Below are 24814 nucleotides of genomic sequence, written 5' to 3'. Positions count from 1 at the left end.
GTTTGCAGGTGGTGACCACAGACCACTTTTCAGTCCTTTGCTTCTGGCTGATGTTTTGGTCACTTTTGATGCTGGCGGTGCTTTCACTCTAGTGGTAGCATGAACTCCTTTATTGGGGGTGTCTTGCTAATTGCCTATAATTTCCACCTGTTGTCTATTCCATTTGCACAACAGCATGTGACATTTATTGTCAATCAGTGTTGCTTCCTAAGTGGACAGTTTGATTTCACAGAAGTGTGATTGACTTGGAGTTACATTGTGTTGTTTAAGTGTTCCCTTTATTTTTTTGAGCAGTGTATATATGAATGGACAAAGCCATCGATCACGTAACACCATTTATGAAGACTCAATAGTGCATTTAAGCCAAATAAAGTCGGCAAAGATGGCGTCTCATGGAGACATAACATACGCAGTTTGTCCCCAGGAAGTCCCCAGGAAGTGACGTTGTAGGCAAGCTCAGTGGTGCCCCCTCTCATTGAGTAACTAAAATTGAAGGCCGACCGGGGTACTGCAGGCTGTCATTAGCAACTAAATTATCCTTATAACTTCTTCTGTGTGCTATTTTAAAATAATCGGTTCAAGGACATATGTCTGGTGTATTAGAAGATTTCAATTTTTCCATTCACTATAAATGGGGGATTCTGTTTTTTTGCTAACAATGCCTGCAGTACCGCGGTCGGGCCTTGCACTTCAGTGGCTTCACTGAGGCAGACAGTCGTTCTCCCCTTATTCTCTACTATGTTGCCATTAGTGCAGAAGAGGGAGAAGAGACAAGGAAAATAAGTCACTTAGGCCGTGTTTACACAGGCAGACCAATTCTGATATTTTTTGACCAATCAGATCAGCTCTTTTGCCCATAATTGTGCAAAGGATCAGAATTGGGGTGCCTGCTTAAACACACCATTATAGAATAATACATAAACAGTAAGGACATAAACACAACGGGACAGATTACTATTGGACAACTGCCAGTACACTGTCATTACGTAACACAAGCCTTTGTACAAACACTTCTGGGGTGGTGACGTCAGCAGCGTGCACCGGCTGGCCGGTGTGCTGGCTGACTGTGGGTGCTGATGAGTGACAGCTGTGTGTCTGGCCTGGGGGCTGGGGGGTAGGCGAGGGGGTCCAGGCTGGTTCCTGTGATGTCTATCCCAGTTCAGAGCCAGGCCAGTAGGAGACCAGCAGCACACCAGCCAGCTCTTTCCTATGTTTAAATGGCGCCGGAGAAGAAGGCTGACTTTTTACGTGTCCCCAACCGATTGTGTTTTTTAATTAGTTTATTTGCGTTGTTTGMAACTTATTTTTTAAACTTATTTTGTACATAATGTTGTCGCTACCGTCTCTTAGGACCGAAAATAACTTCTGGACATCAGGACTACGATTACTCACCACGGACTGGCAGAATCCTATTTTTCCTTTAACGAGTCCGACGCAAATGATATACAGCTTTCTCGGGAACGGGCCCAGATCCCAGTGATTTGCGTGAAGAGGAGGCGGAGAAGGGGCCAGAGGGCAGGCTGCCTTCTGAGAATTCGTAGGCAATCGAATAAACCCCCACTTCCTTCCATTCTGCTAGCAAACGTGAAATCTTTGGTGAATAAAATTGATGACCTACACGGAAGACTAAACTACCAACGGGACATTCAAAACTGTAATATCTTATGCTTCACGGAGTCATGGCTGATCGAAGACACTATCAACATACAGCTGGCTGGTTATACGCTGCACCGGCAGGATAGAACAGCGGCGTCTGGTAAGACAAGGGGCGGCGGACTATGTATTTTTGTAAATAACAGCTGGTGCACGATATCTAAGGAAGTCTCGAGCTATTGCTTGCCTGAGGTAGAGTATCTCATGATAAGCTGTAGACCACACTATCTACCTAGAGAGTTATCTGTATTTTTCATAGCTGTTTACATACCACCACAGACTGAGGCTGGCACTAAGACAGCATTGAATGAGCTGTATTCCGCCATAAGCAAACAAGAAAATGATCACCCAGAGGCAGTGCTCCTAGTATCCGGGGACTTTAATGCAGGCAAACTGAAATCTGTTTTACCAAATTTCTATCAGCATGTTAAATGTGCAACCAGAGGGGAAAAAAACTCTGGACCACCTTTACTCCACACACAAAGCTCTCCCTCGCCCTCCATTTGGCAAATCTGACCATAATTCTATCATCCTGATTCCTGGAAGCACCAGTGACTAGATCAATAAAAAAGCAGTCAGATGAAGCAGATGCTAAGCTACTGGACTGCAAGCACAGACTGGAATATGTTACAGGGATTCCTCTGATGGCCTTGAGGAGTACACCACATCAGTCAGTCATTGGCTTCATCAATAAGTGCATTGATGACGTCGTCCCCATAGTGACCGTATGTACATACCCCAACCAGAAGCCATGGATTACAGCAAACATCCGCACTGAGCTAAAGGCTAGAGCTGCCACTTTCAAGGAGTGGGACTCTTACCCAGAAGCTTATAAGAAATCCCGCTATGCCCTCCGACGAACCATTGAACAGGCAAAGCGTCAATACAGGACTCAAAACAGGATACAGATTGAATTGTCCTACACCGGCCCTGACGCTCGTCGGATGTGGCAGGGCTTGCAAACCATTACAGACTCCAATGGGAAGCACAGCTGAGAGCTGCCCAGTGACACGAGCATACCAGATGAACTAAACTACTTCTATGCTCGCTTAGAGGCAAATAACACTGAAACATGCATGAGAGTACCAGCTGTTCCAGAAGACTGTGTGATCGCGCTCTCCGCAYCCGATGTGAGTAAGACCTTAAAACAGGTCAACATTCACAAGGCCACAGGGCCAGACGGATTACCAGGACGTGTACTGCGAGCATGCGCTGACCAACTGGCAAGTGTCTTCACTCACATTTTCAACCTCTCCCTGTCCGAGTCTGTAATAACAACGTTTTAAGCAGACCACCATAGTGCCTGTGCCCAAGAACACTAAGGTAACCTGCCTAAATGACCTGCCTAAATGCCTAACGACCCGTAGCACTCACGTCTGTAGCCATGAAATGCTTTGAAAGGCTGGTCATGGCTCACATCAACACCATTATCCCAGAAGCCCTAGACCCACTCCAATTTGCATACCACCCCAACAGATCCACAGATGATGCAATCTTTATTGCACTCCACACTGCCCTTTCCCACCTGGACAAAAGGAACACCTATGTGAGAATGCTATTCATTGACTGCAGCTCAGCATTCAACACCATAGTGCCCACAAAGCTCATCAATAAGCTAAAGACCCTGGGACTAAACACCTCCCTCTGCAACTGGATCCTGAATTTCCTGACAGGTAGCCGCCAGGTGGTAAGAGTAGGTAACAACACATCCGCCACACTGATCCTCAACACAGGGGAGCGTGCTCAGTCCCTCCTGTACGCCCTGTTCACTAATGACTGCACGGCCAGGCATGACTCCAACACCATCATTAAGTTTGCCGATGACACAACAGTGGTAGGCCTGATCACCGACAACGACAAAAGCAGCCTATAGGGAGGAGGTCAGAGACCTGGCCGTGTGGTGCCAGGACAACAACCTCTCCCTCAACGTGATCAAGACAAAGGAGATGATTGTGGACAACAGGAAAAAGAGGGCCGAGCATGCCCCCATTCTTATCGACGGGGCTGCAGTGGAGTAGGTTGAGAGCTTCAAGTTTCTTGGTGTCCACATCACCAACAAACTAACATGGTCCAAGCACACCAAGACAGTCGTGAAGAAGGCATGACAAAACCTATTCCCCCTCAGGAGACTGAAGATATTTGGCATGGGTCCTCAGATCCTCAAAAGGTTCTACAGCTGCACCATCGAGAGCATCCTGACTGGTTGCATCACTGCCTGGTATGGCAACTGCTCAGCATCCGACCGCAAGGCACTACAGAGGGTAGTGCGAACAGCCCAGTACATTCCTGGGGCCAAGCTTCCTGCCATCCAGGACTTGTTCTCTCTGCTACCGCATGGCAAGTGGTACTGGAGCACCAAGTCTAAGTCCAAGAAGCTTCTAAACAGCTTCTACCCCCAAGCCATAACACTCCTGAACATCTAATCAAATGGCTTACCCAGACTATTTGCTTTGCCCCCCCCCCCCCCTCTTAACCGCTGCTACTCTCTGTTGTCATCTATGCATAGTCACTTTAATAACTCTACTTACATATACACATACTTAACTAAACCGGGCCCCCGCATATTGACTCTGTACCGCTTACCTCCTTGTATTCAGTCTCGCTTATTGTTATTTTAATGCTGTTAGTTACTTCTTACTTGTTATTTATTATCTGTATTTTTTTCCAACTGCATTGTTGTTTTTTGCTCGTAAGTAAGCATTTCACTGTAAGGTCTACATCTGTTGTTTCGTGCATGTGACTAATACCATTTAATTTGATTTTGATTTTCGTATTTCACCGCAGCAATGGAATGCACAAGCCTGCCATGGTGTGGAGATCACCTCCCTCTTCACTTTCTCTCTCCTAATATCTCTCTATTACTTGCTACCTCTCAGACCCTACTACCCTCCTTCCTTACCCTCTACCTCATTATCCCCTAATGTTTTCCCTCCCATCTCTCTAATATAGTATTTACAGAGAGAGAAGGATGGCGATACATGGTGTTCTTCCAGCATGACTGTTCTAAAGGCATGCCAAGAATTCCTCTCCCAAACATAAACACACAACAGAACACCTGGATGAAGAATAGGATCCCTTGGTTATTGTCGCTGTGGGCGGAGACCTTTGGGGCTATAACTCGGACCTGTGTCTCAGGATTGGTAAGTTGGTGGTGAGATTAACCTCTAGTGTGCGGGGGCTGGTGCTTTGGCAAAGTGGGTGGGTTATATCCTGTTCTATTTGGCCCTGGTCCGGGGGTTTCTTCGGATGGGGCCAAGGTGTCTCCTGACCGCTCCTTGTCTCAGCCTCCAGTATTTATGGCTGCAGTAGTTTTGTGTCGGGGGCTAGGGTCAGTTGGTTACCCTGGAGTATTCTCCTGTTTATCCAGTGTCCTGTGTGAATTTTAAGTATGCTCTCTCTAATTTCTCTCGTTCTCTCTTTCTCTCTGAGAACCTGAGCCCTAGGACCATACGTCAGGACTACCGGGCATGAATGACACCTTGCTGGTCCCCAGTCCGCCTGGCCTTGCTGCTATTCCAGTTTCAACCTGTTCTGCCTGTGGTTACGGAACCCCTACTGTCCCAGACACTGCTGTTTTCAACTCTTAATGATCGGCTATGAAAAGCCAACTGAGATTTATTCCTGATTATTATTTGACCATGCTTGTCATTTATGAACATTTTTGAAAATCTTGGCTCTCTCTAATTTTCTCCTTCTCTCTTTCTTTCTCTCGGGGACCTGAGCCCTAGGACCATACGTCGGGACTACCGGCCGTGGTGACTCCTTGCTGTCCCCAGTCCGCCTGGCCCTTGCTGCTATTCCAGTTTCACTGTTCTGCCTGCCGGTTATGGAACCCTACCTGTCCCAAGACCTGCTGTTTTCAACTCTTAATGATCGGCTATGAAAAGCCAACTGAGATATTATTCCTGATTATTATTTGACCATGCTTGTCATTTATGGAAATTTTGAAAATTTGGCTCTCTCTAATTTCCTTCTCTCTTTCTTTCTCTCGGAGGACCTGGGCCCTAGGACCATGCGTCGGGACTGCCGCCCGTGGTGACTCCTTGCTGTCCCCAGTCCGCCTGGCCTTGTGCTATTCCAGTTTCAGCTGTTCTGCCTGCGGTTATGGAACCGCTACCTGTCCCCCAGACCTGTTGTTTTTCAACTCTTGATGATCGGTATGAAAAGCCAACTGAAATTAATTCATGAATTATTATTTGACCATGCTTGTCACTTATGAAATTTTGAACATCTTGCAATAGTTTCTGTTATAATCTCCACCCGGCACAGCCAGAAGAGGACTGGCCACCCTTCATAAGCCTGGTTCCTCTCTAGGTTCTTCCTAGGTTTTGGCCTTTCTAGGGAGTTTTTCCTAGCCACCGTGCTTCTACACCTGCATTAACTAGCTGTTTGGGGTTTTAGGCTGGGTGTCTGTACAGCACACTTCGAGATATTAGCTGATGTACGAAGGGCTATATAAAATAAAATTGATTGATTGATTGATCCCTGCGGTGCGTGGCACACAGTTTGGAGGAGCGGTCGCTGGACTTGGCCTCCTGTAGGACCTCCGTGAGCCAGCGAGCAGGCAGCTGCTGCAGGGTCCGGCTTCCGCTCCTAAAACACACACACACACACACACAGTGGTCAGAGGTCACACTCATGAGAGGCTCCTTCCTGACTAGCCAAGGCTGAACAGTGAGTAGTGATGTCAAAAACATTTATGAATACACACAAATAATATGTTGTAAATATACATGTAACTGCCAAAATAATGGAAACATTTGAGTACAAATGGGGGATACAAAATATATTGAAAGCAGGTGATTCCACACAAGTGTGGTTCCTGAGTTAATTAAGCAATTAACATCCCATCATGCTTAGGGTCAGGTATAAAAATGCTAAGCAGGCCCTTATTTTGGCAACCATTGCTGTGCCCCCATAGGATGACAATGTCCCCATCCACAGAGCACGAGCGGTCACTGAATGGTTTAATGAGCATGAAAATGATGTAAACCATATACCATGGCCGTCTCAGTCTCCAGATCTCAACCCAATTCAACACTTATGGGAGAATCTGGAGCGGCACCTGAGACAGCGTTTTCCACCACCATCAACAAAACATAAAATTATGAAAATTCTCGTGGCAGAATGATTTCTCATCCCTCCAATAGAGTTCCAGACACTTGAATCTATGCTAAGCTGCATTGAAGCTGTTCTGGCTCGTGGTGGCCCAACGCCCTATTAAAACAATTTATGTTGGTGTTTCCTTTATTTTGGCAGTTACCTGTATGTGGCAGTAAGCTGGAAAATACACCCACACAAACACGTCTACTCACAAAAAATMTAACTCTGACTACGTTGTTGTTGTTGAAAGAGTTTAAATCCTCAACAGTAGTCGTGTAAATCCTCTCTCTGACACGAGTATTAAGTGTTTCAGACAAATTTAGCAGTACGACAACCTTAAAAAACTGCTCCCAAACCAGTTCTCATGTCTGTTAATTAAAACTTCTTAGGGATAGGCGTCCCACAAGCGGAACAACTTCCGGTTAAACTGGAGAGCGCGAAATTCAAATAAATAATCATAAATATTATGGATTTTAAACATTTAGGTACATATACAGTTGAAATCGGAAGTTTACATAGACTTAGGTTGGAGTCATTAAAACTTGTTTTTCAACCACTCCACAAATTTCTGTGTTAAACTATAGTTTTGGCAAGTCGGTTAGGACATCTACTTCGTGCATGACACAAGTAATTTGTCCAACAATTGTTTACAGACAGATTATTTCACTATCACAATTCCAGTGGGTCAGAAGTTTACATTCACTAAGTTGACTGTGCCTTAAACAGCTTGGAAAACTCCAGAAAATGATGTCATGGCTTTAGAAGCTTCTGATAGGCTAATTGACATCATTTCAGTCAATTGGAGGTGTACCTGTGGATGTATTTCAAGGCCTACCTTCAAACTCACTGCCTCTTTGCTTGACATCATGGGAAAATCAAAAGAAATCAGCCAAGACCTTAGAACATTTTTTTTTTTTAGACCTCTACAAGTCTGGTTCATCCTTGGGAGCAATTTCCAAAAGCATGAAGGTACAACGTTCATCTGTACAAACAATAGTACGCAAGTAACAACACCATGGGACCATGCAGCCGTCATACCACTCAGGAGACGCATTCTGTCTCCTAGAGATGAACGTACTTTGGTGCGAAAAGTGCAAATCAATCCCAGAACAACAGCAAAGGACCTTGTGAAGATGCTGGAGGAAACAGGTACAAAAGTATCTATATCCACAGTGAAACACGTCCTATATCGACATAACCTGAAAGGCCTCTCAGCAAGGAAGAAGCCACTGCTCCAAAACTGTCATAAAAAAGCCAGACTACAGTTTGCAACTGCACATGGGGACAAAGATCATACTTTTTGAAATAATGTCCTCTGGTCTGATGAAACAAAAATAACTGTTTGGCCATAATGACCYTCGTTATGTTTGGAGGATAAAGGGGGAGGCTTGCAAGCCGAAGAACACCATCCCAACCGTGAAACCCGGGGGTGGCAGCATCATGTTGTGGGGGTGCTTTGCTGCAGGAAGGACTGGTGCACTTCACAAAATAGATGGTATCACGAGGCAGGTCAAATTATGTGGATATATTGAAGCAACATCTCAAGACATCAGTCAGGAAGTTAAAGCTTGGTCACAAATGGGTCTTCCAAATGGACAATGACCCTAAGCAAACTTCCAAAGTTGTGGCAAAATGGCTTAAGGACAACAAAGTCAAGGTATTGCAGTGGCCATCACAAAGCCCTGACCTCAATCCTATAGAAAATTTGTGGGCAAAACTGAAAAATGTGTGCGAGCAAGGAGGCCTACAAAGCTGACTCAGTTACACCAGCTCTGTCAGGAGGAATGGGCAAAAATTCACCCAACTTATTGTGGGAAGGTTGTGGAAGGCTACCCGAAACGTTTGACCCAAGTTAAACAATTTAAAGGCAATGCTACCAAATACTAATTGAGTGTATGTAAACTTCTGACCCACTGGGAATGTGATGAAAGAAATAAAAGCACTCTACTATTATGACATTTCACATTCTTAAAATAAAGTGGTGATCCTAACTGACCCAAGACAGGCAATGTTTACTCGGATTAAATGTCAGGAAATGTGAAAAACTGAGTTTAAATGTTTTTGGCTAAGGTGTATGTAAACTTCCAACTTCAACTGTAAGTGTCTTATATCGGCTGAAAGCTTAAACTCTTGTTAATCAAATTTTCTCCTACCATATCTATTGTGTTACATTGTCCTACATTATTTTAACATTTCTACAAACTTCAAAGTGTTTTCTTTCCAATGGTACCAATTATATGCATATCCCGGCGTCAGGGCCTGAGCTACAGGCAGTTTACTTTGGGCACGTCATTCAGGCAGGAAATTGAGAAAAAAGGGGCCTATCCCTAAAAGGTCAAGGAAACTGATTGTGTGCCATACAGCAAGGCACTGAACCTGAAAGGATTTGGAGAAGCGTATGCGTACATATGCTGAATAGAGAAATAATTGAAATGCCTGAGTGATTTGATGAGGGGAATGTTCTTGTGGGTTGGTGTGTGCAAGTGTGTGTGTGTTGGGCCTGTGTTTGGAGGGAGAGCGTTGGGGTGGAAACAGCAGTCCTGATGGTATGCACGGAACTGGGTTATGGGGTGTTGATTGTGGGGTGCTTAACTGCCCGCCTCTTGAAGCTCAGTTTTGTTTCTGGGGTGGTATGTTCGTTCCACTGGGCTCTGGGAGATGGCAGTATGGGTTTGTGTGTGTGTGCCTTGCCCTTCCTCCACAGTGGAATGCTTGATCTGGCCAGCTTGGTCCACTGCCCCTTGTAAAACAGAGCAGCACATTTCTCCCTAGCTGCCGCCTGCGCCTCCCAAGTGTGCCGCTTTGGTACTGATGTGGATAGAGCGTGCGCACACACACACACACACACACCCTCTCGCTCACTCATCTGTACAGCATGTCGGTGAGATGTACAAAGCCCACGTAGGCCAGCTTAAAGGCCCCTCGGTGACGAGACTGGAGGAGCTGCTGACTGACCCACTTCAACTGAGATAGGTGAGAGGGGTACAGAAAGAGAGGTAGACAGAAAGAGAGAGGGGGGGGGGTATGGGAACATAACACGGTCAAATTCCTCTGGATGAGTTACACGTGGGTAGGTAAACAAGCATATAAAAGTTATAGTAATGATTGACAGATTTCAATATCATTCAATCGGGTTCATTGTCAGTAATTAGTTACTATATATGATTACATGTGGTGATGTAATTAACTTCTAGAACATCAACACAGCCCACGTGTGTTTCTGTAGTTCGTCAACATGCGGGGGTGTTCCAGGTGAGGTAGAGCAGGGTGGAGCTGGCTGAGGCCTTTGTGCTCTGTCATTACACTGTGGCATCACTACCACAGGCTGGGCCCAGGCGCCGTGCCAGGCTGGGGTGGCACAGGGGGCACAGGGAGGGATGGAGGGATGGGCATAGCTCTGTGGGAATGAGAATGGAATACTTCTAGAGTTCCACATACCCTCTTGAGTTTCATCACACAACCTGGCTGGACTTATCCCCTCTAAAACGCAGAGATTTAGACAGGCATCTTTCAGCACAGCCCTGAATAAGGACTCCAGTCTGCTCTCCTTGTCACATGTGTATAAAGCAGACACACACTACAAAATAACACTCACCAACAACCTACCATCACCCCAGGTCAACATGATTTTAAATCGTTTTGTTTTTTCAAGTAATACATTTAAAATGTCACGTCTCAACTGTAATATGCTAAGTTTGACACATTTTTTACCATCCTAGTTTAATTTCATGAATAGTATTTATTCAGCTCTTTCTCTGGGCTGGATGCGCTAATGGTCTGTGACTTCTACACCACAGCACCTACGGACTTTTCCTGGTCTGCACTGTCCCTGAATCTTGACCCTTACTTAAGTTGTSCTGCGGTCAACTTTGACCTTGTAAATGTGGCATTTACAATGTTAAGTATTTTCTATGGTCTTACTCCCTTGATTGCCCTGCTCTCTTCTTAGCCCGTTACATAATCCCCCTGGGGTTCCAGTCAATGGCATCAGATCGACAACAACAATAGTAGCAGTAGTAGCATCAGCAGCAGCTTTCCCTCCTTAAGGCTCTTACACCCGCCACAACGCCAGGCCCCGAGGACCGGCAGCCAACCCAGTTGTCAAGAGGAAAAGCTGCTATTTGGGTCACTGACACACAGCCCTATGTAATTAGGACTTTGGGAAACAGCGTCTCCGCTCACGGACGCTTTTCTGGGAAATGGGTGCATTGCAAACAGGAAGTGTCCAGTCTAAATTAAGTTCCCCCACCAACCAGGAACCCGAGTGGAACTTTAACGATTACACAAACGCCTTACACCTTAAATAACTGCCCCCCTCTCTTCCGCATGCCACAGCCCAGCACCGCGGTTTGGTCACTACCCTCCCTGAGTAACTTTCACTAGGGTTTTACTGCAGTGAGGTCAGCTCTGTCCTCAGGCTGCACTCTAGACTCAGGGTTGTTACTGAGTGGGTCTGATGGAACAGTCATTGGGTTGGTACTGCAGTGGTTAAATTGGTAATGCACTGCAATACAGTAGGGTGCAGGTGGGTAAGCCCAAAGGTTGAGGCAATAGGGTCAGATTGGTTGATGGGGCATGAACTTGTTGAGTTTGTCACCCCAGGGTTGGGTCTATTTTWTTTTWTTTTTTTCAAAGTTCATGGGGTATGTGTGTACTACTCAAAAGGACAACTCCGCCACTTTTCAACCTCATATGCATTATCTCGAGCACCAAACCAGTGTCTACATATGTGAAATTAACGCATTTATATCTTGTCAAAAAAAGATATAGCATTAAAAAGTTCTAACCAATGACATTTTCAAACACTATGAGATACGCGGTGATGTGGGGAGCAAACAAATTGCCTCCCTCTGGCTAGAAACTTGTTGCAGGTTTTGAAAAATCTATTTTTTTTTGTACTTTTAATCCTACCCTGTGATGTTACATAGAAGCATTTTTTAGAACCTTCTTATCTTTATAACCTCAGATCATAGAAACGTGCCATTTTCACAAACGTAGACACTGGTTTGGTGCTCGAGATAATGCATATGAGGTTGAAGTGGCGGAGTTGTCCTTTAAGAGGATGTGACGCTCGAGTTTGACAGTTTACACCAACGATTCTCAACTGGTGGCTCGCGACGGGAGGTTTTGAAACGGTTGCGTGTGAGAAAAAAAAAAGGGGGAAAAATAAACAAATCATTGTTTTGATGTTGAAAAATACCCCAGTATGAATTTAAAATGACTAAACCAGGTAGAAAGTGATTCAATAATTTTTATCTCTGAACTACATTTCTTCAATCACAGTATTTTCAACATAGAGCTATTAGCAGAGCTACAGTATTAAGTGGTTTATTTTGTGGGCTCAAAACAGTGAGCTTATTAACATTCTTCATCAAGAATATGGGCAAAATTATTGACAATGAAAAAAGGTGGGAATGTTTTTGCCTTGGTATGTCATTGTTACATTTACTATAGTATTAAAAATAGTTTCCCAGATTGCATTTTGGCTACTTTTTTGGCGATGTGAAAATTGGGTCACGACTGAGACAACCGGGTTAATATTTGGGTCCTGAGGCAAAACCAGTTGAGAACCACTGCTTCCCCCTTAGTTTCTGTTCCTTTCATGAATGTGTTTGGGAAACATGACCCACACAATAACAGATACTATCAGCAATCCTAAAATGCTGAGAGAGAGCGAGAACGCGTGAGAAAGAGAGGGAGAGTCACAGCACCTAGTTGAGCTGCAGTAAGACACTGCCCCCTATCTAAGCTAATTTCTCTAGTCTAGCTTAGAACAAATTGGCCTCTCCAAATGTCCAGAGGCAAGACTGAAGGCTCTGTCTCCACTGTAGACCAAACTGTCCATCTATTCCAGGCCAGGCCAAACAAACACTACAGCTGTGAAAACATGGAGGACCTTGGATTCACACCAGCTCACTAGTGGTCTATCACACATACACATAACCCCTCTTAAGATGGAGACATATCCCAGAATGCCCCCCAGGGTAAAAATGCTTTATCTCCTGGCTCCGTTTACTGTATCCGTCTACCATCTGAAGCCCAGGCAGTGCCGTGAATATGAAGGATTAAATACCATCGGCCAATCGCCGTGACTAATGATTACCATTGCTACGGTGCAGACGAGGAGCAGAAACATCTGCCACGTCGCCATGGCAAAGGAGTGCGCTGGCGAAGGCCACGGAAGGTTGACGGCACGCGTATTGGAAAGATGTCTCGCGCCGTCATAAATAAACAAACTCACACGAGTAGTAGCATTGACTGAGCGTGCCATCTCTGTGGTAGGTTAGAAAGCGTTTGTCTGTGCAGAAAAGACCAGAACCACTCCACAAATACAGAACTGGACTGAACCCGTCGCACTGACATTTAAACACTACCACATAGAGAAGAGGAAGAGAGAAATAGAGAGAGCAAGAGAAAAGGAAAGACGGCGAGAGAAAGAGCTACCATGAAAAAAGACTAAAGCCGGTAGGAGTACTGTTGAGGACAGTGGTGTCTCTCCATCACAGGTGAAGGATCTTTCAAACAAACAAAAAGAGTTGTACAAGCAGCTGTTACAACAATAAAATTGCTTCAAGTGTCGTGTCCAAACACTGGTGGAGTCAACTAATAAAATAATGATCTGACCAGAGAGGTCCAGGACCTTAAGCACAGTTTGCAGTTCTCCCAGGTTCAGCTCGATGACTTTAAAACAGGAAAACAGCAAGATGACAATCTGTAAGGCACTGAGAGAGGACATTAGTTCTGTATGTGAACCCATGATAACAATGAAGGAAAAACCTGATTATCTAGAGGAACAATCAAGGCAGGGCAACATTGTTGTGGTTGGAATTGCAGAATCTTCACATGAGACTTGGACGGAGTTGGAGGACAAAGTGAGGAAAATTATCACTGAGAAACTGAAGATGGATCGCAGGACAATTGACATTGAGCGCACACACAGGACTAGACAACCCACAACRGGGCCAGGTGACAGGCCCAGGTCAATAGTGGTCAAGTTCCTAAGGTTCAAGGACAAGGGTAGCTGTTCTAGATAGAGCCAAGAACTTGAGAGGAACGTGTATCTTCCTCAACGAGGACTATCCTGTAGCTGTGAGCCAGAAGAGGAAAACTTATCCCAGCATGAAAGCTGACAGAGTGCGTGGGGGCATTGCTTACATCCGCTATGACAGGCTCATTGTCCACCCTCCCTCCCAGAAGCATGGAAGGGATGAGAGAGCCTGTGGGTTCGTAGCTTCAACTCCACCATCCACTGATTGATGGACTGCTGAAGAATTATAAATGTTTTCTTACTTTGTTTGTTCTTTTCCATATTTTGTCTATCTCTGATAAGCTAAGGACAGGGCTAAAAATAGCCAATATTAATATATGTAGCCTGAGAAATAATGTTGATGAAATCAATGACTTAATCAATGACTTAATGACTTAATTGATTAATATTCACACTGTATATTAGCTATTTCTGAGACTCACTTAAAAAAATATATATATATGATACAGCATTAGCAATACAAGGATATAACATCTACAGAAGACACAGGAATACCTATGGGGGAGCTGTTGCTGCATACAGTGCCTTCGGAGAGTATTCAGACCCATTTACTTTTTCCACATTTTGTTAAGTTACAGCCTTAATCTAAAATATATATATTTTTCCATTCTCAATCTACACACAATACCTCATAATGAAAAAGAAAAAACAGGTTTTTAGATTTTTTTGTAAATAAGAAAACAACCCAACAAGTCTCTGTTCAGTCTCCTCCTTGCCCGGTCATCCAGTTTGGAGGGACGGCCTGATCTATGCATGGTCTGGGTGGTGTCATACGCCTTCCACTTCTCAATAATGGTCTTAACTGCGCTCCAATGGATAGACAAAGCCTTTGAAATCTTTTAATATCCATCCCCTGACTTGTGCCTTTCTAGAACTTTGTATCATATCTTTTGAAAGTACCTTTCAGCCCATAGTGGATTATTTGCTTTGAATTGCACTACTAAGCAGTGGAGTCCTCTATGAACAGCTGCTTTTATTCTGAACTAATCAAAGTCACTACAATTGATCTCATTTTTTATTTTTTTTCTCCGCTTGGATATTGGGGTTTACTGTGTGTAAAGAAAGCAGTAAAAAGTTTTCATTTCAGGCTTTAAGGCAACAAAAGGTGCACATTTTGAAAGGGGGTGGTGACTTTCTACACCCACTGTATTAACATAATTWAAAAAACAAAAACAAGAATCTATCGGCGATATCACCCTCTGCGGTGAAAGGAGGTAGAGCTAGAACGGTGTTTGTCAGACATCTCACAAAATCGTATGTAGCGTCCGAACAATTTGGCCAACAAACTACCCCCTGTGGGAAGATGAGACTCTCACGCGTACGATGGTCTTCTCCGTTTTGCTCCAGGATGCCTACAAGCCTCACAAGACTCATCTGAAGATTCCTGGTACCAGTTTTTTTTATGTATGGAAGTATYCTGTACCACTCCCTTCACAGAACAGCGCAAGCTGGCTCTAACCAGAATAAAAAGAGGAGTGGGAGGCCCCCGTGCACAACTGAGCAAGAGGACAAGTATATTAGAGTGTCTAGTTTGAGAAACAGATGCCTCAAGTCCTCAACTGGCAGCTTCATTAAATAGTACCCGCAAAACACCAGTATCAGCGTCAACAGTGAGGAGGCGACTCCGGGATGCTGGCCTTCTAGGCAGAGTTCCTCTGTCCGGTGTTTGCGTTTTTTTGACCATCTTAATCTTTTATTTTTATTGGCCAGTCTGAGATATGGCTGTTTCTTTCCAACTATGCCTAGAAGGCCAGCATCCCGGAGTCGCCTCTTGGCCTAGAGTTGAGGAAAGAATGACTGGATTGCTTCTTGTTTTTATAAGAAACAATAATTCCAAATTGTTTGCATAGTAAACTTACACACACCACTGGCACACACAATTATCCCACCAGACATACCTACAGGGGTCTTTTCACAGTCCCCAGGTAAAGAACAAATTCACGGAAACATACAGTATTATACAGAGCCATCAMATAGCACAAGTGAACAGCAAACCTGGTTTAAAAAAAACAAATAAAGCAACACCTCACGGCACAAGGCTTTTCCCCGTAACCTACTTGTTGTGTGTATGTACTGCAGTGGTGGCTGCTGAGGGGAGGACAGCTCATAATAAAATGGCTGGAACAGAGCAAATGGAATGGCATCGACCACATGGAAACCATGTGTTTGATACAATTTCACTGATTCTGTTCCAGCCATTACCACGAGCCAGTCCTCGCCAATTGACCAACYACCTTTGATGTACTGACATGTATCTGTAACAGAGATGCAAACACACACGTACACTACATGTTCATGTTTTACATTTACTTAAATTGTATAGTCTTTTGTCTGTAATGTCTTTTTCGTTATGTGTCGGACCCATATAAGACTGTCGCCACTGGCSTCGGCTAATGGATCCTAATAAAATAAAATGTAAAAAATGWCGAGCAGGCCTAGAACAGCTGATTATTGGAAGATGATTGAAGTCATTTTTATATGCTTAAATTGACCAGATGCAGTTTAGATGCTCAAGAAGCGACGACAAGTCGCTGGCCTGAGGGTAAGGTAGGGTGTCTAAAGACTGAACAGGCTGTGTGTTCGCTATGTGGACAGGCGGAAGGTGGGGGGGGTCTAGGGACTTTTTTGTGTTTACCTCTTCAGGGAGAGAGCGGTGGTGATGGAAGTGATTTGGAAAGAATGCGAGGCAAGTTGGGAACCAAGGCAATTGTGGCCGTTAAACAGTGGGTCGGCCTAAAATGAAAGCTTTCCGCTAAACGAGGACGGATGCTAATTGAAGACAGTTGCAGCGTGGTGACACACATATTCACGTTGTTTTTCACTACAGTAGACACACAGTAAACATGCCATCCCTAAACACTACCTCCAGGCCCACATGCATGCTGGGAGCACTGAGGGACGGAGTGGGTTGGCATGTGTGTAGCTGGATGTTAACAACAACGTACAATTAACTGGGAGTGTGTTTTACTGGTATTACGTTTAAACATGTATTCAGTGAGTGTGAGGTTGTGTTTACATATGTTTCTGGATCTCTCAAGTGAGGTGTAAGATGGACATTCCTAATTCCCAGGAGAGATGTTTGAAATGCTTTTTTCCAACACTTTTGCAGAAATACCTTCTTGAACATATGAACTTTCATGTGGCTTAATAACTGGCCACCCTCATAGCCTGGTTCCTCTCTAGGCTCCTTCTACACCGGCATTGCTTGCTGTTTGGGGTTTTAGGCTGGGCTTCTGTACAGCACTTTGTGACATCAGCTAGTGTAAGAAGGGCTTTATAAATACATTTGATTGATAGTAGGTGATCTGTAAAATCTCACGGAGAAACAATTGATTCTTTCTGGCTAGCCTTAATTGGCTGAGATCATAGAGGGGCTGCATGCTGAGAGATGAGTCCTGATTGGTCTGCCATGCCACAAGTTACTGTCTATAACATAATGGGGGTTTCCCTGATCCGTTTACGACAGATGCYATGATTCTTGGAATATTGAACACAGTCAATGTGAACTGGAGCGACATGACTAGGGCTGTGGCGGTCATGAAATGTTGTCAGCCGGCTATTGTCATGCAAAAGACTGCCGGTCTCACAGTAATTGACCGTTAATAAAACATAAACACATTTAGCATCTCCAGACCTCCACGCATACAAGCCGCTGATGCGCGCCTTTGGAACATCTACATTTAGTAAAGTCTAATAAATCTATTTAATATACACCATCACAATAAATCTATTATTTTAGTCAGGTCTAAAGCAACATTATGATATGGAGAAAATGTATTTCAGAAGAAAAGAATATGAGTTGGCCTACTGTATGTTATCTGGCTATGCACCGTGTGGTAGGCGTGTTCATTTAGCAGATAGCATATCCTCATAAATTCCATGCCACTATATCATATGATTTTCTAGTAATAAGAATATAATTGAATTTGGCTGAATGAAATAGAAAGGACATTTTTCCCATTCCGGAGCGAGTGTGCGAATATGAAGTGGCTATGTTTAAAACAGGTTCTATACGCTAGATTTTGAGTTATACAAGCCTTAAAATGTCTTAGAAATGAAAACATATATGGGCTGCATGATGCGACTATAGGCCATTGATGATTTTAGAAATGCTTGTGTTCTGTTCCTTGCCTCAGGCTYCACATGCTGTTCTCTCATCAAGTGATCATATTTTTAAACTTCAGACTATTCTCAATTTAATCTTGTCTTTACTAATATGTCAAATTAGTTTAGACTTAGAATGGCCCATTATCTAATGGGTAAGAACATGGGCAAGACAAAAAAAAGACAGTGAAAAACGTACCAGAGGGAAAGTGACCTAATGTCTTCCATTCATGTCGGTTAGTCTACTCCGATAATTTCACTGCCCAACAGGTAATATTCTGCCCAAACTCTGTATGCCATGGGTTCTCCAACCCTGTTCCTGCTGCTAACCCATGCTTAATTTGGGAAACGAAATGAAATCTGTTCGGGAACATCGATAGTAACGTTTCCACAACGAAACACATTTAATTAAACTGTTGACAGCCCCACTTTCTGCGCGCTGGAGAAAGGAATGACGGAGAGAGATGGAAACTCACTGTGGTGAGATATTCTGTAGCTAAACGGTAATGTGTCAGTCTATTAATTATTATAGTAATTAAGGCCTATTAGTAGGCTATTCGAAATCAAATACAAACTCACTATAATTGTTGACCAAATATGAATTTGTTTAATTTAGGTCTATGTACCAAAGATATCTTAAATCAGTATTTTGTTAATGTTTTTCTGAAACGTGTAATATGCAGTAGGCTTTGTATTTTATAACGTCACAATCATTCATTTTATTCATTAAAAAAAAAAGTGATTTGAATGCATTTGCATTGATGTCAAAGTGGTTAGAGGGACACTAGAGCRCTGAGCACCAGGACATTAGTGATCTGATGAACAGTAGGCTTTAACTAGCAATGCAAATGACTATAACAAAATGAGATATGAATAATATCGTTACATGAAGCTAACGTTAGACTCTTACCCATATACATGGATGAATGCTTCACGGCAGACTGGAACTCCTTTGATTAAGTAAAAGGTCCTCTGTCTTGTGCGTTTTGTCTGCTCAGCTTTTTTGGGACGTCATGTCTAGGGCTGTTGCGGTGACCGTATTACCGCCACGCCGGCAGTCATGTGTCATGGCTACAGTAAAGTTCTACGTGACCGTTGAGTCGTGGTAATCTCCTCTTATGCACTCTGGACATGCGTTCGTAGTACCCAACTCGCTAATGTTAACTACCTGAATGGATAGCTAACGTTAGCTAGCCAACATTTAACCTAGCTAGCAAGCTAAATTCAATTGCTTGGTATCTAATGCCAGCCAACGTTAAAAYTCGTATCTCATTTTGCTAGTTATAGCCTACTGTTAGCTAGCTAGTTGGTTAGCGTTACATGCATATTAATACTACATCATTTCATGCATGGTGGCTGGCTAGCTAAGTGTATGAGAAAGTTTATTGCTTAACTGTATCGGTTGGTATTATGGTTCAATAACTTGTTTAGCTAGCTACAGTGCCTTCGGAAAGTATTCAGACCCCTTGACTTTTTCCACATGTTACAGCCTTATTCTAAAAGGATTAAATATATATATATATATATATATATATATATATATATATATATATCCTCAGAAATACCTTATTTACATAAGTATTCATACCCTTTCCAATGAGATACGAAATTGAACTCAGGTGCATCCTGTTTCCATTGATRATCCTTGACATGTTTCTACAACTTGAGTGGAGTCCACCTGTGGTAAATTCAATTGATTGGACATGATTTGGAAAGGCAAACACCTGTCTATATAAAGGTCCCACAGTTGACAGTGCATGTCAGAGCAAAAACCAAGCAATGAGGTTGAAGGAATTGTCCGTAGAGCTCAGAGACAGGATTGTGTCGAGGCACAGATCTGGGGAAGGGTACCAAAACATTTATGCAGCACTGAAAGTCCGCAATAACACAGTGGCCTCCATCATTCTTAAATGGAGGAGGTTTGGAACCACCAAGGCTCTTCCTAGAGCTGGGCGCTCCCAGACAAAAAGTTAGCAATCAGGGAGGTGACCAAGAACCTGATGGCCACTCTGACAGAGCTCTAGAATTCCTCTGTGGAGATGGGGGAACCTTCGAGAAGGACAACCATCTCGGCAGCACTCCACCAATCAGGCCTTTAAAGTAGAGTGGCCAGACGAAAGCCACTTTTCAGTAAAAGGCACATGACAGCCCCCTTAGAGTTTGCCAAAAGGCATCTAAAGGACTCTTAGACCATGAGAAACAAAATTCTCTGGTCTGATGGATTGAACTCTTTGGCCTGAATGCCAAGCGTCACGTCTGGAGGAAACTTGGCACCATTCCTACGGTGAAGCACGGTGGTGGCAGCATTATGCTGTGGGGATGTTTTTCAGCGGCAGGGACCTGGAGACTAGTCAGGATCGAGGCAAAGATGAACGGAGCAAAGTACAGAGAGATCCTTGATGAAAACCTGCTCCAGAGTGCTCAGGACCTCAGACTTGGTCGAAGTTTCACCTTCCAACAGGACAACYACCTTAAGCACACAGCCAAGACAACACAGGCGTGGCTCAATGTCCTTGAGTGGCCCAGCCAGAGTCTAGACATGAACCTGATCAATCATCTCTGGAGAGACCTGAAAATAGCTGTGCAGCAACGCTCCCCATCCAACCTGACAGAACTTGAGGATCTGCAGAGAAGAATGGGAGAAACTCCGCAAATACAGGTGTGCCTCATACCCAAGAAMACTCGAGGCTGTAATCACTGCCAAAGGTGCTTCAACAAAGTACTGAGTAGAGGGTCTGAATTCTTATGCAAATGTCATATTTCCACTTTTTATTTTTAATACATTTCCAAAAATGTAAAACAAAACAAATAATGTCATTATGGGGTATTTTGTGTAGATTGAAGAGGGGAAAAAACAATTTAGAATAAGACTACCCTATCAAAATGTAAAAAAAAGTCAAGGGCTCTGAATACAAAAGAATCCACTTAGCCAGATGATTACATGACCCATATATTTAGCCAGGTGTGTCTGGGGCTGATGTGGCCATCTATTGTAGTTCATGAACAGGTGAACAGGTCTAGAAAAGAGAGTCCTATCCACTTAGCTGGGGGGGGGATTTGATATGTAGTGCGTTTACCAGAGACAATGTTTAGAACATGTTAGGATATAGGCCAAGGACGAGATAGTGTATTTTTACCTGGAGGTTTTCCTTATTGAAGGCTACTAATTTCAACACTAGACAACCTTAAAATCACTCAGTTTAGCACATGGCCTCGTCTGAATACTTAAAGAGATGGGTGGGGCTAAGGCTTAAGAGGGTGTGAACGATGCTGAATGAACTCGTCTACAAGGTGGAATAACAAGTTTATCACATTTAAAATATGTATAAATTAACCATGTTTCCCCAAACTGCAGTGTACGACAGTCTACTATTTTGAAGCGCTGTGTATGTATTTTTCTAAAATGTACAAAAAAGCCAATCTTGGAAATGGTACATAAGACTCAATTGGTAAATGTAGTCACATATATTCATCGACACGGCCAAGGCTTTCGACTCTGTCAATCACCACATTCTTATTGACAGACTCAACAGCCTTGGTTTCTCAAATGACTGCCTCACCTGGTTCACCAARTACTTCTCAGATAGAGTGTGTCAAATCGGAGGGCCTGTTGTCCGGACCTCTGGCAGTCTATGGGGGTGCCACAGGGTTCAATTCTCGGGCCGACTCTTTTCTCTGTATACATCAACGATGTCGCTCTTGCTGCTGATGATTCTCTGATCCACCTCTATGCAGACAACACCCTTCTATATACTTCTGGCCCTTCTTTGGACACTGTGTTAACTAACCTCCAGATGAGCTTCAATGCCATACAACACTCCTTCCGTGGCTTCCAACTGCTCTTAAACGCAAGCAAAACTAAATGCATGCTCTCCGATCGCTGCCCACACCTGCCCGCCCGTCCAGCATCACTACTCTAGATGGTTCTGACTTAGAATATGTGGACAACTACAAATACCTAGGTGTCTGGTTAGACTGTAAACTCTCCTTCCAGACTCACATAAAACATCTCCAATCCAAAGTTAAATCTAGAATTGGCTTCCTATTTCGCAACAAAGCATCCTTCACTCATGCTGCCAAACATACCCTCGTAAAACTGACCATCTTACCGATCCTCGACTTTGGCGATGTAATTTACAAAATAGCCTCCAACACCCTACTCAACAAATTGGATGCAGTCTATCACAGTGCCATCCGTTTTGTCACCAAAGCCCCATATACTACCCACCACTGCGACCTGTATGCTCTCGTTGGCTGGCCCTCACTACATATTCGTCGCCAAACCCACAGGCACCCCACACATAGCACACGCTCCAGCAGGTATATTTCACTGGTCACCCCCAAAGCCAACTCCTCRTTTGGCTGCCTTTCCTTCCAGTTCTCTGCTGCCAATGACTGGAACGAATTGCAAAAATCACTGAAGCTGGAGACTTATATCTCCCTCACTAACTAAGCATCAGCTGTCAGAGCAGCTTGCTGATCATTGCACCTGTACATAGCCCACCCAACTACCTCATCCCCATATTGTTTTTTTTTGCTCCTTTGCACCCCAGTATCTCTACTTGCACATTCACCTTCTGCACATCTATCACTCGTGTTTTAATTGCTAAATTGTAATTATTTCACCACTATGGCCTATTTATTGCCTTACCTCCCTAATCTTACTACATTTGCACACACTGTATATATACACTTTTCTATTGTGTTATTGCTTGTACGTTTGTTTATCCCATGGGTAACTCTGTGTTGTGTCGCACTGCTTTGCTCTATCTTGGCCAGGTCGCAGTTGTAAATGAGAACTTGTTCTCAACTGGCCTACCTGGTTAAATAAAGGTGAAAAAAAATAAAAAAATTAAACAGGGTAAAGGAGAGGGCACTGAGTTCATGTTTCAGTGTGTGTGCGCGTCTCACCTGCTCTTCTGTGATGAGCTCCTGGTCAGAGTGTGTGTCGGGGGTCTGTACAGGGTGGCTCTGACACACCATGGATACCTCCTTAATTCTGGTCCAGCAGCACACCAACACCATCTGAGCTGTCACCCTGTAGCCCTCGCAACTACCACCTACAACTCACACTAAACACCATCTCATTGTCAAATCCATAGGCATACAACTCACTATTTACAAAAAGCCTTCTAGAATGTGTCATGCCAAACAAATCGTTTTTTCACTGTGCTTGTAAACATTGCCGCACGAGAGCAATGCGCACCGTGTTGGTGGTGAACCACTATCTCTACGTTAAACCTCTCCGTCGTCCAGAAAACTCCCATTCACCAGCTCTGTAAGCGTTATGTCAAAATAAGTTCGTTGATCACCAAATATGGAGTTTTGCTGAGCAACTATCTTAATTAAGCTACTATTACAGCCTGTATGTACTTCCAAAAAAAGGTCTAAATACAAATTTACAAGAAACCGAAAAAAATGCCTATTTGAGTGCATTTCACACTACTTTTGAATTATAATTAAAATGTAAGGCTCATATGAATGTCCTGCTTGACAAAAATGTTTGTGTCATCATCGCTAATCAATTACATTATACTTAAACTTCTTCAACTAGTAAAATTGCTCTTTGGCTAGCTTTTGTCAATGACTGGTACCATTCTAGCTGACAATAGCTGCATCCAAAAAAGGTATTTTGCAAAGATGACAAACAAATACAATCTTAGCAACTGGTCAAGCAATAACCAAAACAACATTGTAAGCGTATAAGAACATCCAAAAAGTGTTTTTGTTTAGAAGTAATAATTACGTAAATGGGGGCAGATTGGATGGCTGTCTTTCTGCATCCGTACTGATATACCGTCTATATGGACAGTGTGTCGTGTAGTATCCACTCTAGTGCATAACACTTCAGTATCAGTAGGCGGTGGTGAAACACTGACCGCATCAGGACATAACTGGTACTGCAGCTATAAAGCTGGCTACAGTACCGGTTCTGTCCTGATGGGGTCCGTYTTACACCACTCGTCTGCTGTTCCTGAGGTGTCAGGTTTAGAGAAAGTGGATACCTAGTCAGTTGCACAACTGAATGCATTCAACCGAAATGTGTCTTCCACATTTATCCCAGGTGGTGCAGGGGAAGGCCTTAATCGACATCCATGTCATCGGCACCCAGGGAGCAGTTGTTGTTGGGGGTTAACTGCCTTGCTCAAAGGCAGATTTTTCCACCTTGCCGGCTCAGAGATTCAAACCCCTGGCCCAACTCTCTCAACCTCTAGGCTACCTACCGCCTCCTAACACAAAGACACAGCAGAAGCACAAGATTATGATATCATATATACTAGTTCAGTGAGTCAGTGAGGGGAGATGTGTTGACCTGTGCTGTCATGCTGTGGTTCATTCTCCTGTCCAGACTGCTGTGTCCAGCTCCCTGGTGCTGGTGAAAAAGTTGTTGGTGTTGTGAGGCTGGATCTGCTGCAGGATCCTCTGCAGACCAGCGGATGTCTCTGAGAAGACGCACGTGCACACGCACACCCTTATGTAGGGCCAGGAGTMTTTCCTTACTAAGAAAAACTCTGGGCACTAGTTATGAGGCATCCTCACTCTAGTCTAGACCAATCAGAGGTGCTGACCTGAGTCAGTATCCATGGGGATGAGGCCTTCAGTGGAGGAGCTCTGGACAACAAGTGACACTAAGTCAGACATCCTATAGGACACTGTGATGAGCTCCGACAGCACACTACTCCAACTGGCCTTTCAGAGTTAAACACCTGGACACACAGAATGAACAATACACACCAAAGACTGGCTAAGACAAGTGAGTGTGTGAGTGTGTACGCGGGAATGTGCGTGTGTGAATGTGCATGTGTGTACTCACCTGGTGTTGAGCTGCAGTAAGGCAGCGGTGATGCAGTCGGCTCGGCCGTAGATAGGTGAGGCTGCCACCAGCAGGGGAGACGACTTCCGACA

The 24814-nt window shown here is 43.9% G+C and overlaps 1 pseudogene; it reads right to left on the bottom strand.

Moving 5' to 3' along the window:
- Window positions 1-24814, bottom strand: part of LOC139029201 (tRNA (32-2'-O)-methyltransferase regulator THADA-like) — a 43467-nt pseudogene extending 18653 nt beyond the window's left edge.

Source organism: Salvelinus sp. IW2-2015, linkage group LG18, assembly GCF_002910315.2.
Source record: "Salvelinus sp. IW2-2015 linkage group LG18, ASM291031v2, whole genome shotgun sequence".
Taxonomy (NCBI): Eukaryota; Metazoa; Chordata; class Actinopteri; order Salmoniformes; family Salmonidae; genus Salvelinus; species Salvelinus sp. IW2-2015.
Note: the sequence above shows the minus strand (reverse complement) of the source record. Positions and strands in the feature narration are given on the sequence as shown.